Here is a 17,441-nt window from a genome sequence, read left to right on the forward strand (position 1 = left end):
CGTCTGTTCCTACTGAGTAGGAACAACGATCTGGCTCCTCCTCTAGTCCGTCCCGTCCCCCCACAGTTAGAAACACATCTAGAGAATGCATTTAACCCCTTGATCGCCCCCTAGTGTTAACCTCATTCCCTGCCAGTGATATTTATACAATAATCAGTGGATATTTTTAGCACTGATGGCTGTATGAATATCAATGATCCCAAAAAAAGTGTCCAATTTGTCCGCCGCAATGTTGCAGCCCCGATAAAAATCGCTGATCGCCACCATTACTAGTAAAACAATTAAAATGCCATGAATCTATCCCCTATTTTGTAGACGTTATAACTTTTGCGCAAAACAATCAATATACGTTTATTGTGATTTAAAAATATATATATATATGTAGAAGAATACCCATCGGCCTAAACTGAGGAAGAAATTTGTTTTTTAAATTGGGATATTTATTATAGCAAAAAATTAAAAATATTGTGTTTTTTTCAAAATTGTCACTTTTCTTTTGTTCATAGTGCACCAGAAGAAAAAAAAATGACGTAAATTTTGTTTGGGTACAAAGTCTCACGACCGCGCAATTGTCAGTTAAATGCAGTGCCGAATTGCAAAAAATGGGCCGGTCAGGAAGGGGGCAAATCCTTCCAGGGCTAAAGTGGTTAAAGCGGGAGTCCGCCGGGAGTCCGCCGGGAGTCCGCCGTTTTTTTTTTTTTTTAAAGCCAGCAGCTACAAATACTGCAGCTGCTGACTTTTAAAATAATGACACTTACCCGCCCAGCGCGCCCGCGATGTTTCGGCACCCGAAGCCGATCATTGGGTTATGGGAATCAGGAAGTGGAGCCTTTCAGCTTCATTTCCCGGTTCCCTACTGCGCAAGGGGCGTACCTTCTGCAGAATCTACGCCGGAAGTGAGTGCAGATACCTGTACTGTACAGGTACCTGCACCCCCACCCCCTGAAAGGTGCCAATTGTGGCGCCGGAGGGGTGGAGGGTTCCAATGAGCGGAAGGTCCACTTTAGGGTGGACCTCCGCTTTAAGATAAAAATAAATTGGTGTGCATCAGCCCCTTCAGCTCCTTACCTGAGCCCCATCTCTCTCCTGCAATGTCCACGAGTGCCTCGGCCATCCGGGACTCTCCTTCTGATTGGTTGAGACACAAATTCAACTCAAAGTCAGTTAGCCAATCAGGAGAGAGAGGGGGCAGGGCCAAACCAGGGCTCTGTGTTGGAATCGACACAGGGAGCTGCTACTCAGCCCAGGTGCCCCCATAGCAAGCTGCTTGGCACTCAACAGGATGGAGGGGCCAGAAGATCGCGAAGAGGGACGCCGAGAAGAGGAGGATCTGGGCTGCTCTGTGAAAAACCAACTGCATACAGTATATTAAATAAAAAAAGTGGACCGTCAACAGAACAGCAAACTTAAACCCGCCTGATAGCTAAACCTAAGGAAACAAAGTACAGGGGAATACCAGGACCACGCCTAGTACAGAAGATTTCTAATGATTAACTCATCTCTAGTCATAACGAAAGTGAATTTGCTACCAACAGGAGAGAAAACAACCCAGGTAGAGCAGAATCAGATGCCATCGTCCAGGATTTCGAGAATAAAGATATAAATAACACTTTTACTGTAGACAACTCAGAAGTGGAAAAATTGCGGAATACAAACATCCCAATCTGCTCTGTTATACCTGCATGTCCTCATCATACAGGGAGTGCCTAAGGGTGACAACCAAAACAAAGGAACTGATGACACCGGAGTGACGGGGGAATTTAAAATTCCTTAATGGTAAGTTCATTATTTTCTGTTAAATAAGGTCTCAAAATTTTACTGTATCTCTGAACCATGGAACATATATTGTATATTACTATACAGGATTTATACTTCGCACAGCACTTTATAATATAAATGGGGACAATACAATTACAATACAGTTCAGAACATAAGGAATAGGAGGACCCTGCTCATGGAGCCTCTAAAGGAAGGGGGATGCATTTCTCTTCTATCCCTCTTCCTTTTTTATTTGTGCCTGCTTTTGTGCCAACCCCCCCCCCCCCCCCGCCCTCCCCTCCCCTTTTTCCAGTACAGAAAGCAAGCAAAGGGATATCTTTCAATGAGAACACAGGTAGAAATAAAGAGGCTATAACCCATCCTCACCCCAATAAACCTGCACCCTAAGAGGCCTATAAGTATTAAATACTTACAGGGGTGGACTGACAACTCATGGGGCCCCCGGGCAATAGGAGATTATGGGGCCCCTGGGCAATAGGAGAAGATTATGGGGCCCCCAGGCAATAGGAGATTATGGGGCCCCTGGGCAATAGGAGAAGGTTATAGGGCCCCCCGGGCAATAGGAGATTATGGGGCCCCCAGGCAATAGGAGATTATGGGGCCCCTGGGCAATAGGAGAAGGTTATGGGGCCCCCGGCAATAGGAGAAGATTATGGGGCCCTGGGCAATAGGAGATTATGGGGCCCCCAGGCAATAGGAGATTATGGGGCCACACAGTATATACACATACATACAGTATACACACACAGACACACAATATACACACACAGTATACACACACAGACACACAATATACACACACAGTATACACACACAGAATACACATACACACACTGAAAAGGTACTGGAGAGGCGGGGGCAGCTATAATCTTGGGATTTTTAAAAAACACTGATTTTTACATACTGTCCCTGGTTTTATTGAGGCTGGCAACCCTGATGGGGCCCCTTAGTGGCATGGGGCCCTCGGGCAGTGCCCGAGTGCCTGAATGGTCAGTCCGCCCCTGATTATACTTACCGTATATACTCGAGTATAGGCCGACCCGAGTATAAGCCGAGGCCCCCAATTTACCCCCAAAAAACTGGGAAACCTATTGACTCGTGTATAAGCCGAGGGTGAGATATGCCTGTCCATCCCTGTGTGTGTCCGTCCATCCCTGTGTGTCCGTCCATCCCTGTGTGTCCGTCCATCCCTGTGTGTGTGTCCATCCATCCATCCCTGTGTGTGTGTGTGTGCGTCCATCCATCCATCCATCCCTGTGTGTGTGTGTGTGTGTGTGTGTGTGTGTGTGTGTGTGTGTGTCCATCCATCCATCCATCCCTGTGTGTGTGTGTGTCCATCCATCCATCCATCCCTGTGTGTGTGTGTGTGTACGTCCATCCATCCATCCATCCCTGTGTGTGTGTGTGTGTGTGTGTGTGTGTGTCCATCCATCCATCCATCCCTGTGTGTGTGTGTGTCCATCCATCCATCCATCCCTGTGTGTGTGTGTGTGTGTGTCCATCCATCCATCCCTCCCTGTGTGTGTGTGTGTGTGTGTGTGTCCGTGTGTGTGTGTGTGTGTGTGTGTGTGTGTGTGTGTGTGTGTGTGTGTGTGTGTCCGTGCAGCCTTGTGTGTCCAGCCTACCTGTGTCCCAAGCCTCCGTCCGGTCCCGTCCCGAGCCTCCGTGTCGTCCCGTCCCGAGCCTCCGTGTCGTCCCGTCCCGAGCCTCCGTGTCGTCCCGTCCCGAGCCTCCGTGTCGTCCCATGCCAGGATCGCCGCTCTTCGTCGGCGCCCTGGCGGCCATTCCCCTGTTCAAAAGCCGCGCCTCCCGCCTCCGCCTGTGATAGGCGGAACACTCAATTTCCCAGCAGTCTGTGTTCCGCCTATCACAGACATCGTCTCATCCTCGTCCGTAGTACGAGGATGAGCCGATGTCCGTGATAGGCGGAACACTGACTGCTGGGAAATTGAGTGTTCCGCCTATCACAGGCGGAGGCGGAGCCGGAGGCGCGGCTTTTGAAAGGTAGAATGGCCGCTGTCTGTCTGCTCGACACGCTGTTCGGGCAGTCAGACAGCGGTGACTCGAGTATAAGCCGAGGGGGGCACTTTCAGCCTCAAAAAAGAGGCTGAAAATCTCGGCTTATACTCGAGTATATACGGTACCTATTTTCAGATACCTTCGGTTCTGTCATATGTAGAGTTGCCACCTGGGCTGACGCCAGACTCCCCCCCCCCCCAAAAAAAAATGTAGCAACCTTAGTCACATTGCACACGGTGTCTTTTTCTCCTTTTCTTTAGAGCTAAGAAGCGCTCAATGATGTAGGGATCAAAATGACATCAGCACTTTTCCCTGTATTATTATAGAGCTCCATCGTGACAATGTTAGAGCGAGAACAATAATTCTAGCACAAGATCTCCTCTGTAGCTCTAAACTGGTAACCTGTAAACATTTTTAAAGTGTCACCTGTGGAGATTTTTAAGTACCAAACTTTGGCGCCATTCCACAAGTTTGTGCAGTTTTAAAGCATGACATTTTAGCTATCTATCTACTCGGTGTAACATCACACATCACATATTACTATAAAATTGGGCTAACTTTAGTGTTTTTTTTTTTTAAATTCAAGTGTTTTTTTCCCCCCAAAAATTGCCTGCACACATACCGTGTGACATAGAAATCTGCAATGACCACCATTGTATTCCTTAGGGTCTCTGCTAATATATATATACCCTATATACTCGAGTATAAGCCGAGATTTTCAGCCTCTTTTTTGAGGCTGAAAGTGCCCCCCTCGGCTTATACTCGAGTCACCGCCGTCTGTCTACCCGATCAGCGTGTCAAGCAGACAGACGGCGGCCATTCAACTATTCAAAAGCCGCGCCTCCGTCTGTGATAGGCGGAACACTCAATTTCCCAGCAGTCAGTGGTCCGCCAATCACGGACATCCGCTCATCCTCGTACTACGGACGAGGATGAGAGGATGTCCGTGATAGGCGGAACACAGACTGCTGGGAAATTGAGTGTTCCGCCTATCACAGACGGAGGAGCGGCTTTTGAACTGTCAGACGAGAAGAGCGGCGATCCTGGCATGGCCGCCGTATGTGCAGAAGCACACAGGCTCGGGACGCAGGCTCGGGACACAGGCTCAGGACACAGGTAGGCTGGACACACAAGGCTGCACACACAGGGATGGACGGACACACAGGGATGGACGGACACACAGGGATGGACGGACACACAGTAATGGACGGACACACAGGGCTTGACACACAGGGATGGACGGACACACAGGGATGGACGGACACACAGGGATGGACGGACACACAGGGATGGATGGACACACAGGGATGGACAGGCATGTCTCACCCTCGGCTTATACACGAGTCAATAAGTTTTCCCATTTTTTTTGTGGTAAATTAGGGGCCTCAGCTTATATTCGGGTCGGCCTATACTCGAGTATATAAGGTATATATATATATATATATATATATATATATATATATATATATACATACATATATAATTTTTGGGGGTTCTGAGTAATTTTCTAGCAGAAAAATATGATGAGTTTTACATGTAAGAGAGGAATGCCAGAACTGGGCTAGTATTAACTGAAAGGAACATCAGCTTGTATAATCCTAAGGATGTCAAGCGTATCCTATTGACACAGATTTTTGTTTGTTTTTTGCATGTGTGTCAGCAGGTCAGTTTTATATGGATATTCAGATCTCAAAGTCTGTTTTTATCCTTTCTTATATTTTCTCCCCACAGGTTATCTAGAAACTGGGAACATGAATAACAGCAAAGTGAAAGTGGCTGTGAGGGTCCGTCCTCTGAATCAGAGGGAGGAAGGACTAAACTCAGAGTGTGTTGTTCGGGTCAGTGGAAACCAGATTACCCTTTTGCCACCCATTTCTTGCAAGGAAAAAGCCAGAAAAGAACCTCATATCTTCACATTTGACAACTGTTTCTGGACAGAGGATAGACATGATACTGGGCAGGAGGATGTTTTTGAACATCTTGGAGACGGAGTTCTTGAGAACATATGGCATGGTTACAATGTGTGTATCTTTGCTTATGGCCAAACAGGATCAGGAAAAACATTTTCAATGATGGGGACAGAAGACCAACCCGGTATTGTGCCAAGAATCTGCTCTGCTTTATTTAATAAAGAGTCCAATGACTTTGAAACCACCAGGATTGAGGCCTCCTATTTTGAGATATATAATGAAGAGGTGAGAGATCTTTTAGGGTCAGAAGAAAAGCAAACGAAACTAAGAGTTAGAGAAGACCGATTACTCGGTCCATATATTGAGAAGTTATCTTGTCATGCTGTTCGCAGCTATGGAGAGATTAAATTGATGCTGGACCAAGGTAACAAACAGAGGGCCATTGCAGAAACCAAGATGAATGAACAGAGCAGTCGATCCCATTCCATACTAACACTGACTGTTACACAAATATGTAATGAACCCAATTCTGGAGCCTCCAGAGAGTTGGTGAGTAAGGTCAGCCTGGTAGATCTGGCGGGGAGTGAGAGGTCCTACAAATCTGGAGCTCAAGGCAGTCAGCTTAAGGAATGTTGTAATATCAACAAATCCCTCTTAACTCTCGGTCTAGTCATAAATTCATTGGCTGAAATTTCAGAAAATAAAGGGAAGAGTCAACATGTGAAATATAGAGATTCTGTGCTCACATTTCTGCTAAAGAACAATCTTGGAGGAAACAGCAAGACGATTATGTTGGCCACAGTCAGTCCTGCAGCAGATAATTATCAGGAAACGCTTTCTACCCTAAGATATGCAGACAGCGCCAAACAAATAGTCAACCAAGCCGTGGTGAATAAGGATGTGAAATCCAAAGACATAGAGGAGCTACAGGAGGAAATAACAAGACTCAGAGAGCAGCTTACAACAACAGAACACGTGAAGGCAGAAGTAATAAAACTCAAATCACAGTTGGAGGAAAAAGAAAATCTTCTCAGTGATCTGAAAACCTCGTGGGAAGAAAAGCTGAAAAGGACCGAGGTTGCCACAAAGGAATGGCAGAAGAATTTAGAGAACATGGGCATCATTCTTAAAAAACAGAATGTCACATTTAGTAATGAATGCTATCTTATCCAACGTGATACATTAATTATCCATACTATAAATGATATCACCAAGATTGGCTCTGGACCTTCTCAAGACATCCAGATCTCTGGTCCTGAGGCTGAATGTGAACACTGTGTGATCAGGAAGACAGAAGAAGGAGAGGTTTTTCTAACTCCAGTCAACAACTCAAAAACCTATGTCAATGGCTGCTTATCTAAGACAAAGACCCAGCTGTGGCATGAAGATAAAATACATATAGGAACAAATGTATTTGATTTACACCAACCTAGCAGACCAAAGCCAGAACATATGAAGACAAATGTTTCATCCGAAGCTGAGGTTCAAACATATGATGAACTGAATACAGAAAATGGCAGGTCATCCATATTATCTGAAAGAGAAGGCAGGAATAGTAACATGATTGAGAATGAGAAATCCAAGACTAAATCAGCATATTACAAGGAAACTGAAAGTTCTGCACCAACCAATCCAGCCTCTGATGATGATCTCAATTCTACTGAAAAAAAGCAAATATCTGATATGTTCACCCCAATCTCTAATGAGTCAACCAGTCAACCTATTGAAATGAAAGTTAATGCCACCAAATCAGAATACTTGGAGATAGGTGATGGCACAGAAGTACAAGACTACAAGGTTCCATGTTCACCGCAGTATGGTGAGGCCAGTTCTCAAACTTCTGAAATTTTAAAGAACAATAATTGCTTACAGAAAACTATGGATCTGGAAGAGCATTCTACTTTACCAAGGTATTTTATTATTTATTTCATGACACATGTAATAGTAAATTGCAGGTGATATATGACACATAAAGGCATACAATATATCAGAAATTCCTTTTATCTTGGTTTTCCTGTAAATACCGGTGTTAATTGTTACAAAACTATGCTGTAACTCGGTCAGGTCTTTGCAGCTGGGCACGCATGTTGCAAAAGTTTCCTAAACTCCAGTGTTCTAATAGTTTAAATTTAAGATTTTTTTGAAGCATGGGTGCCACGCAAAACATGAAAAAAGTTGAATACACAAAGTTATGGATTGCAAAATGCAAATGAGTGCCAAAACTATCATCATAGCAGCCAATATGGTTTCTCTGGGGACAATGAGAGCTTGGCTATCTCTGACAAAGCCAAGGTTTTAACTTTATTTTTCATTATAACTTACTTCTGTAGGAAGACCTTGTAATGGAACGTCCCACACTCCGATTGAATGCTTCCGTCATATACCATAGTCTAAGCACCAAAAGGTGGAAGCATAATGCCGGCACAGCCAGTAAGAGAATCATATTAGAGTTGGAGTCTTTCAGTAGCTGCAGCCTCTATTCTCACTGGCTAAGATATTCTGACTCTCTGCATTACACCCACTACAATGTACTCTAATTCTGAGCTGGACTCTAGTAACTAACCTGTTGTAACACTTATAACCAATGTAATAGAGGCTTTGGCATTGACCTCCAATGAAACAGGAATATTCACACTAATCATCAATGTAATGGGAGTATTCACACTGATCACTAACGTAATAGTGACACTAACACTGACCATCAAGACAATGGGGTTCATAGTAGACATGTGCGATTCGTTTCGTACGAATCTCAAATTCGTAAGAATTTCCCTAAATTCGTACATTTGGGAGGATCCGAAATACGAATTGCCATGCGTCCTAATTTCGTACGAAATACGAACTTTTGCTTATGAATCCCCAGGAGGAAGTCAGCACAGCACAGGGATGGTGGGAGCCCCTCATCTAACGGAATTTCGTATTTCGGATAAAAACCAAACTTCGATCAGCATCGACTGTCTTATTGAGGTATATTTTTGCCTTTAAATTAATCGTAAAGAACGTTCGTACAAGTTAACGAACCTAATGACAATTCATATTTCATACGAATTGAAATTGAATTTCGGATACGAAGTACGAATTAATTTTAATACGAACCGTAATGGAACAGAACGACACAAATTTATTGACGGTGCCCATGTCTAGTTCATAGCACTCATAATTAATTTAACAAGGGCATACACACTGAACACCAATGTAATGTCTACAGTGACACTGATCACCAAAGCAATGTTCTTCGATCAATGATAGTGTTGTTATTTTTTAATAGAATCAAATCAGAGAATGAACTTGTGTGGCAAAATTATGACTAATTGACCATCAACATGAGATACAATGTAATAAATCTTATAACATGTGTAATATACAGTGGTGTGAAAAAGTGTTTGCCCCCTTCCTCATTTCCTGTTCCTTTGCATGTTTGTCACACTTAAGTGTTTCGGAACATCAAACCAATTTAAACAATAGTCAAGGACAACACAAGTACACACAAAATGCAATTTGTAAATGAAGGTGTTTATTATTAAAGGTGAAAAAAAATCCAAACCATCATGGCCCTGTGTGAAAAGGTGATTGCCCCCTAAACCTAATAACTGGTTGGGCCACCCTTAGCAGCAACAACTGCAATCAAGCGTTTGCGATAACGTGCAATGAGGCTTTTACAGCGTCCTGGAGGAATTTTGGCCCACTCATCTTTTCAGAATTGTCCTAATTCAGTTACATTAGAGGGTTTCCGAGCATGAACGGCCTTTTTAAGGTCATACCACAACATCTCAATAGGATTCAGGTCAGGACTTTGGCTAGGCCACTCCAAAGTCTTCATTTTGTTTTTCTTCAGCCATTCGGTGGTGGACTTGCTGGTGTGTTTAGGATCATTGTCTTGCTGCAGAACCCAAGTTCGTTTCAGCTTGAGTACACGAACAGATGGTCGGACATTCTCCTTCAGGATCTCTTGGTAGACAGCAGAATTCATAGTTCCTTTTATCACGGCAAGTCTTCCAGGTCCTGAAGCAGCAAAACAGCCCCAGACCATCACACTACCACCACCATATTTTACTGTTGGTATAATGTTCTTTTTATGAAATGCAGTGTTCCTTCTACGCCAGATATACTTGGACACACACCTTCCAAAGAGTTCCACTTTTGTCTCATCGGTCCACAGAATGTTGTCCCAAAAGTCTTAGGGATCATCAAGATGTGTTGTGGAGAAATTGAGACGAGCTTTGATGTTCTTTTTGCTCAGCAGTGGTTTTCTCCTTGGAACTCTGCCATGCAGGCCATTTTTGCCCAGTCTTTTCCTGATGGTGGAGGCATGAACGCTGACCTTAAAGAGGAAGTAAACCCTTTCAAACCACTTTGACCTACAGGTAAGCCTAGATTAAGGCTTACCTGTAGGTCCAAGCAATATCTCCTAAACCTATATGGTTTAGGAGATATTTGCCCGAAAATGGGCACCGCTGTCTACGGCGCATGCGCCGTAGACAGCGGCGCGCAGGCGCACTAAATGCGGCAAGTCCAAGAATGGATCTGCCTAATTTGTCGACTCCCGTGCGCATGCGCGGGAGTGACGTCATCGCGGCTTAGCCGAATGGCAGCGGCGGAGCTGCGAGACGCGACTCCCGTGCGCATGCGCGGGAGTGACATCATCGCGGCTTCGCCGCTGTCATTCGTCGGAGCTGCGAGACGCCACCAGCAAGATGGATGCGGCGGACTACAGGGGACAGCGGCGACTTCGCTGGCTCCTGTGTCAGGTAAGTGACACATAATGAGCTACTATGCGATGCATAGTAGTCCATTATGCTTTACCTTTGCAGGGAAAAAAAGAGGAAGTAAACCCATCTGCGCTCTTGGGGTAATTTTGGGCGGCCGGCCACTCCTGGGAAGGTTCACCACTGTTCCATGTCTTCGCTATTTGTGGATAATGGCTCTCACTGTGGTTCGCTGGATTCCCAAAGCTTTGGAAATGGCTTTATAACCCTTTCCAGCCTGATAGATCTCAATTACTTTCTTTCTCAATTGTTCCTGAATTTCTTTGGGTCTCGGCATGATGTGTAGCTTTTAAGGATCTTCTGGTGGACCTTACTGTGTCAAGCAGCTCCTATTTAAGTGATGCCTTGATTGTGAACAGGTGTGGCAATAATCAGGCCTGGGTGTGGCTAGAGAAATTGAACTCAGGTGTGGACAACCACAGTTATAGTATGTTTTAACAAGGGGGGCAATCACTTTTTCACACAGGGCCATGATGGTTTGGATTTTTTTTCACCTTTAATAATAAACACCTTCATTTAAAAATTGCATTTTGTGTTTACTTGTGTTGTCCTTGACTATTGTTTAAATTGGTTTGATGTTCCGAAACACTTAAGTGTGACAAACATGCAAAGGAACAGGAAATGAGGAATGGGGGCAAACACTTTTTCACACCACTGTATATGAGTATGACCATTCATGGCAGATCCCTCCATAACAACAAGATTGAAGATCTTCCTGTTATTGTTGATTGCTAACAACTCATTAATTGTTTCCAGTGACAGACAAAATTTAGTTGGCCTATGTTTGCATCTTCCTTGGGTTCTGTCTAAATTTAGTTGGTAGGTACATTTGAGAAAGGTTTTCTAGATTCTCCCCAATCTCGCTCTACTGTATACATTCTGGAAGAACAATAGGTTGTGAGCCCTCCTAATGAGAATGGATCTATATACGTTATACACTGCCACATGACATGTTAGTGCTTTAGAAATTTGGAAGACAAATAAATATTTTATGCATGAACTATCCCAAGCTCCAGATATTTTTCAGCAAGTCCCAACCGTTTACCTTAAATAATAAGCATCTTTGTTGCTCAGAGGTTCTCATTTTAATTGCAGATAGGATTGGTTCTCTTTCTCTAGGATTATCTCTAGTTATGTTCACATGTATTACATCATTGGACCAGTTTTACTCTGGTCACATATAGGAAGATCTGTTACCTTGGAAAGAGTTAATCCACCTTTGCCAGATTCACTGCTCACCTAGAATTCTGATCACTAACTTATTGCATGTCATTTTATTGCATGTCATTGTCAGAAACCATGAATCAGACCGACACAGAAGTACAATTAAATCACACTTGTTTATTAAATAAAAATAAAAAGGTAAATAGAGTAAGCGTAGTCAAAGCATAGCCAGAGTCCAGTAACCGGATCGAGTAGTCAGCCAGGCCAGAGTCCAGTAACCAGATCGGGTAATCAGCCAGGCCAGAAGTCAGGGATCCAAGTAGAGCAACAGAAAACAGGATAAGGAGCCAGAAGGGATGTCAGCAAGTCAGTCTTTAAACAGAACCGCAGGAGATGGTTTCTTGTGATGTGACCAAGGCGAAGATAGAGGTGAAGTGAGCTGGACAGCTTTAAGTAGGCAGGTCACACGAGCATGATCAGGAACAGCTGGTAACTGTGGAGAGAAATGAGAGCTGGCAATTAGCTGACAGTTGAGCAGCCAGCCCAGAGAAAGAAGGGCTAAGCCAGCCCTGACAGTCATTAAATCTCCCTATCACTAGTAGTGATGCTGATATTAAAGAGGAACTTCAGTCTGCTCACATAATTTGTAATGAAAACATCTATGCCATTCTGAAGCTTCCCTCCAACCACTTTGCATACCATGTTATATATACCGTGATTCTGTATTTGCCAAATATGCTTGAGGAATCTCCCTCCACTGAGTCTGGCTGCATCCATTTTAACTGTGGGCAGCTGAAGCTGCTGCCTGTTCACTTCCTGGATTTAGACAGACACACAGAGGTTCACCTCCAGCTCTGCAGCTCTCAATGGCCCTCTTATGACTCACCCCCCTCCCTTCCTGGCAAATTCTCACGAGAGTGAGAGAGAGAGCTGTGCATGATAGCATAAGCCTAGGCTAATGACCAGACAAGAATCAGAAAGTGGGCTGTAGAAAGGTATTTACTGGCAAAAAAAAAAAAAGTTTTACTATCCAAAGTTAAAACAACAGCAAGGGTAGGAGATTTAATAGATGGAAAGTTGAAAAAATAAGTGAAGTGTTTGTTAACCTAAAAAAAAAAAAATGGATCCTGTCCCTTTAAAACAGTGCTTGTGCTGTGTAATTTGGCCCTCTGCAACACCTAAAATACCTGGCTGATCCTGCAAGTTTCTACCCTCCCATCTGTAAACTGACCATGGTGTATCATGGCTGCTGAGCCCTGACACTGTGGTCAGTTTACGTGCTTCCGTCATCCGCAGCCCTGCTCTCTGCTCTCCCTGTGTCTCCTGTGTCCTCCTCCCACCTTCCCTCCCTGCCTGCCAGCTCGTACCAGCACCTCCCCCCCTTCCTGCTGCTGGAATAACATTTAAATTACCATACTAACCTCTCTGTCTCCTAATCCTGTGTGTCCCTGTGTGTGTGATTTATAAAAAAGGAGCCAATTATACCTTATTTCAGAGCAGCACTTGGCGATCACATGACCAGCTGGCCCTCTCCTCCTCCAATCCTGGCTGATGTCAGCAGGGGAATCTTGGTTCCACCCACTGCAGCTGTCAGATGAGGAAAGGAGAGAGCTGGTCACGTGAGCATCGATCGGCACTTTGAAATGAGGTATAACCTGCTTTTTTAAATAAATCACACCAGACACAGGATTAGGAGACAGAGAGGATAGTATGGCTACTGTACCATATGATTTTTCTTTTCTCCCTCCAAATGATTCTAAGGTGAGTCTAAACCCAAGCACAAAGAAAATAATATATTTCAATGTATCAGTCCTTAGAAGTATTTTAGCATTCTATGGTACATGCAGTACTGGTCATCTTCACTCTCTTTAACAGACATCATGAAGGTTACAGAAAGCTGCCAGTCCTGAATGTCACCCAGAATCTGTATACATCATTTCTTTATATCACTTTTATATTTATATTAACAAAAAAAAAAAAAACTTCTTATTGCATCTGCTCTGTGTTCTTTCAGTGATACAACAATTAGGAAGGAGTGCACAGAGTGCCTGTCTGTCTTCACCTGGAACCCCAAAACAGATGTAACACAGCTAATAAAGCTTTTGTCAGATCTTTCAGTCTTTGAATATTGGACTATGTGCGGCTGCATTTTTCATCTTGCAGAAGATAAATGGAAATCTTATGTTGAGAGATCCTCCACCATTTTCCTGTATCACTCACACTTTCCGGAAACCCCTCTGCCGGATATGTCTTGTCTGAAGAAATTCCTTGATTACAGCAGAGAAAAACATGGTAAGTCATACAAAAGTTTTGGCTATACATACAATATAAAGACATAAAGAAAGAATGTTTCAAAACTACTTTGCAGTTAGTTGGCCCATGTCTGGAGCAGACATGACTCTTCCCATTCATTATGTCTTTTGAAAATGAGATGGGAAGTCTGATTGTATAATAATGAAATCTGCCAATGTGGACTTAGCCACCATATGTTTATTCTTTTGTTACTCCAAATGATCTAAACACAATCTTAGAACAGTTTTAGCTTTTCCTCTTTCCTCTTTCCTCCACGCTGGAGAGTGCTCTTTCCCTTCCCTCTTCCCCAGACAGAGCAAGATCAGTGTACACAGCCTGGACCGTCTGCAGCAGCTCCTGACTCAGAGCCAGTGGAGGAGGACTTGGATGAGGGGGATGCAGAGCAGCCTACTCTTAGTGAAATATTAAAAGTGATCAATAAATGTGCTGCTTCAGTGAATAATCTCAAAGAACCAGTGGCGTAACTAGAACCTTCAGGGCCCCGATGCAAGAAACCATAAAGGGCCCCCCTGAACCCCAGCCAGGGCCCTTCCCTCCGAGTCTGGCGGTGGAACTCCAGGGCGTGGTCACAGGTATGACCTTTGTGAGCCCTGTAGTTCCACCACTGGTATCAGTAGTTTTTTTTTATTGTTTTTTTTATTTTTAGGTGCCCTATTGGGGCACTGTCCCTAGGCAGGATGGGGCCCCCGTCCCTAGAAGAGATGAGGTACTTTTCTCCAGGGCAGATGAAGTTACTGCCCCCAGGTGAGAAGGGGTCCCTGTCCCCAGGGGAGGTGGGGGTCCCTGTCCCCACGTGAGAAGGGGTCCCTGTCACCAGGGGGAGATGGAGGGGGGTATGTAATGGTGTGTGGGGGATGGGTTCCTCTCACTCACCATGACCAAGCTGTAGGCCGCGCACTCATCCATGATGGCCTGGGCTCCATCCAGTGTGCTGGATGGGCGATCAGCATATCTCCCAGAAAGACCTTTCATCATCTGTGTATGATGGGGGAGGAGGGGGGCTGGCAGACAAGCCTGCTGTGTCCTCCGGGGAGCCGGCTCTCATAGGGCTGCACTGCATCTGTGTGCTTAAAGTTTGTTTACCGGGGAGAAGTATGCAGTGCAGTGTGGGCCGGACTCAGCGGGGGGGGCGGGACTCTGGCTGGGGAGAACAGACATTGGACTGAGCGGCAATGCATGGAGCAGGAGAGGGGTACTCTGAGGAGCCGGCCGAGGACACAGGTCATGCGGGGAATGCACAACTAAAGAGCAGCCAGTGCGATAGTCGAGCATGGAGCTCTGCTAGTCACCCTCCACCTCCAGCCACCCGTGTGCATGGTGCACTGGTACCCCTAGCTGCCTATGCTGCTGCCGGCCATATGTAGAGGGGGCTGCATGGGCCCCCTGCATCACAGGGCCCGGTTGCGGTCGCGACTGCTGCACCCCCTATAGTTACGCCCCTGCAAAGAACATTTTTATGGTTTGCGGGAGGAGGTTTCCCCTGATCCGTCAGGATCTACAGAAATTTAGAGAGTGAACCACGGCGACTGAGGGTAACATCGGTGATATTGAGAACCGTCTTCCAGCCTTGACTGGAGACCTCCGCTCCACTTCGCAGATGGTGATGGCTAATACTTCTAAAGCGGATCATATAGAAAACCATGCAAAAAAGGAGGGGAATTTTGGGACTTTAAATGAAGCACAAGTATGTGCCTCCATCCCGGTAATCGGTACGTAATAAAGGGAGTTTGGGACTTTAAAATGAAGCACTAGGATAATGGAGGTAGGTTTTAACCACATTGAAAAAAATATATATAATTTTTTATTGGTTGTTCGGTAACAGATCATAAAAAATAATAAAGATCAAATTCATAAAGTATATAGGCGTAAGTACAGTAGAAGCATGATATATAGTGTTCACATATAGCAGCACATAGTAGTAATAAATAAAAAAAATAATTGGGTAATATGGCATGGTAGTGCCTATGACAGCAAAACCGACATCAGCAAGTACATCCACATAATAGATATGCATCCACTAGATGTAAAACAAAAATACATTTAGTATATAGTTAAAAAAGTAAATTCATAATAAAATAAATATAGTTCCATATAAAGTATAACTGGGACATCATTTCAAAAGCTCGACGCGTTTCGTGGGTGTCTCCCCACTCATCAGGAGCTGATGCGACCAAAAAATTCCTATGGAATAGAATAAAGAATAATATAATATACTAACCATATAAATAAAAATAAATTAATGGGGATTTAATGCGTGTAAATGGTTAGCCAGGGCAGACTCACCAATCCGGATGGAAAGTGCAGTGTGCGGCAGTGGGCGTAGGGTGGGCCATGGGCAAGATCCCTCCCCGGGAACTGAGGCGGCATAGACATGGATGCGATATCAGGCGAAACCAAAAAGATACAGCAGTGTTGAAGAGTATAAGATATGGAGTGTGTGGCAATTGTTGAAAACAACATATCTAAAAACAAAATGTTAATAGTATGTATGATTAATGAAAATAATGTGATGCAAAAGTAATTGAAAATTGATAGTGACCCTCAAAGAGTACAGAGAGAGTGCTGGCCATAAGCCAAGTATATACTATGTAGTAAGTATATGCAGATGAATGTAAACAGTGAATAGTGTGCAAAAATTAAAGAAATGTAATAGTGTAAAAGAAAGTGTGAGTGTGCAGTTTAACAAAAAGTGAAGAAAATTGATGAAGGGTGTACATAGACCATGATAGACAAGGAGAGTGACAGAATTACCAGTCAGCAAGAAAAGAAAAGGTGTGAGTAGTAGGAGAAAAAAGATTTTTCACCTAAAAATCGCTCCTAAAACACCAGCAGACAAGATATTAGGATGAGAGATCCGTCCAGCCGGCGTCCTGCCAATAAGGTCTGCAGACACCGGTCAGGGCGGCTCTGAAAATAAAGGCCCCTTTAACTATCCACAGCTGATACTGATTGCACAACCAGCATGGAGAAAAAATAAATAAATATATAAGGTAAACTTTAATGATAGTAATGGTAATATTTATAAAAGCTAGTATAGTGGCTTAAGACAAAAGGTAGTAACCATGAGCATAGGCAGGGTCAAGTACAATGCCATATTACCCAATTATTTTATTTACTACTACTATGTGCTGCTATATGTGAATACTATATATCATGCTTCTACTGTACTTACGCCTATATACTTTATGAATTTGTTATGAATTTACTTTTTTAACTATATACTAAATTTATTTTTGTTTTACATCTAGTGGATGCATATGTATTATGTGGATGTACTTGCTGATGTCGGTTTTGCTGTCATAGGCACTACCATGCCATATTACCCAATTATTTTATTTATTACTACTATGTGCTGCTATATGTGAACACTATATATCATGCTTCTACTGTACTTACGCCTATATACTTTATGAATTTGATCTTTATTATTTTTTATGATCTGTTACCGAACAACCAATAAAAAATTATATATATTTTTTTCAATGTGGTT

At 43.8% G+C, this 17,441-nt stretch overlaps 1 pseudogene across 1 annotated transcript; it reads left to right on the forward strand.

Moving 5' to 3' along the window:
• Positions 1–1,326: 1,326 nt before the first annotated feature.
• LOC143925606 (kinesin-like protein KIF13A pseudogene) lies at positions 1,327–13,977 on the forward strand (annotated as a pseudogene). Its single transcript, XR_013262042.1, has 3 exons — positions 1,327–1,776; positions 5,530–7,618; positions 13,653–13,977. The product of XR_013262042.1 is annotated as a kinesin-like protein KIF13A pseudogene (transcript).
• Positions 13,978–17,441: the final 3,464 nt, after the last annotated feature.

Source organism: Lithobates pipiens, unplaced genomic scaffold (genome assembly GCF_037356315.1).
Source record: "Lithobates pipiens isolate NorthernLeopardFrog02 unplaced genomic scaffold, aLitPip1_a1.2 Scaffold_22, whole genome shotgun sequence".
Classification (NCBI taxonomy): Eukaryota; Metazoa; Chordata; class Amphibia; order Anura; family Ranidae; genus Lithobates; species Lithobates pipiens.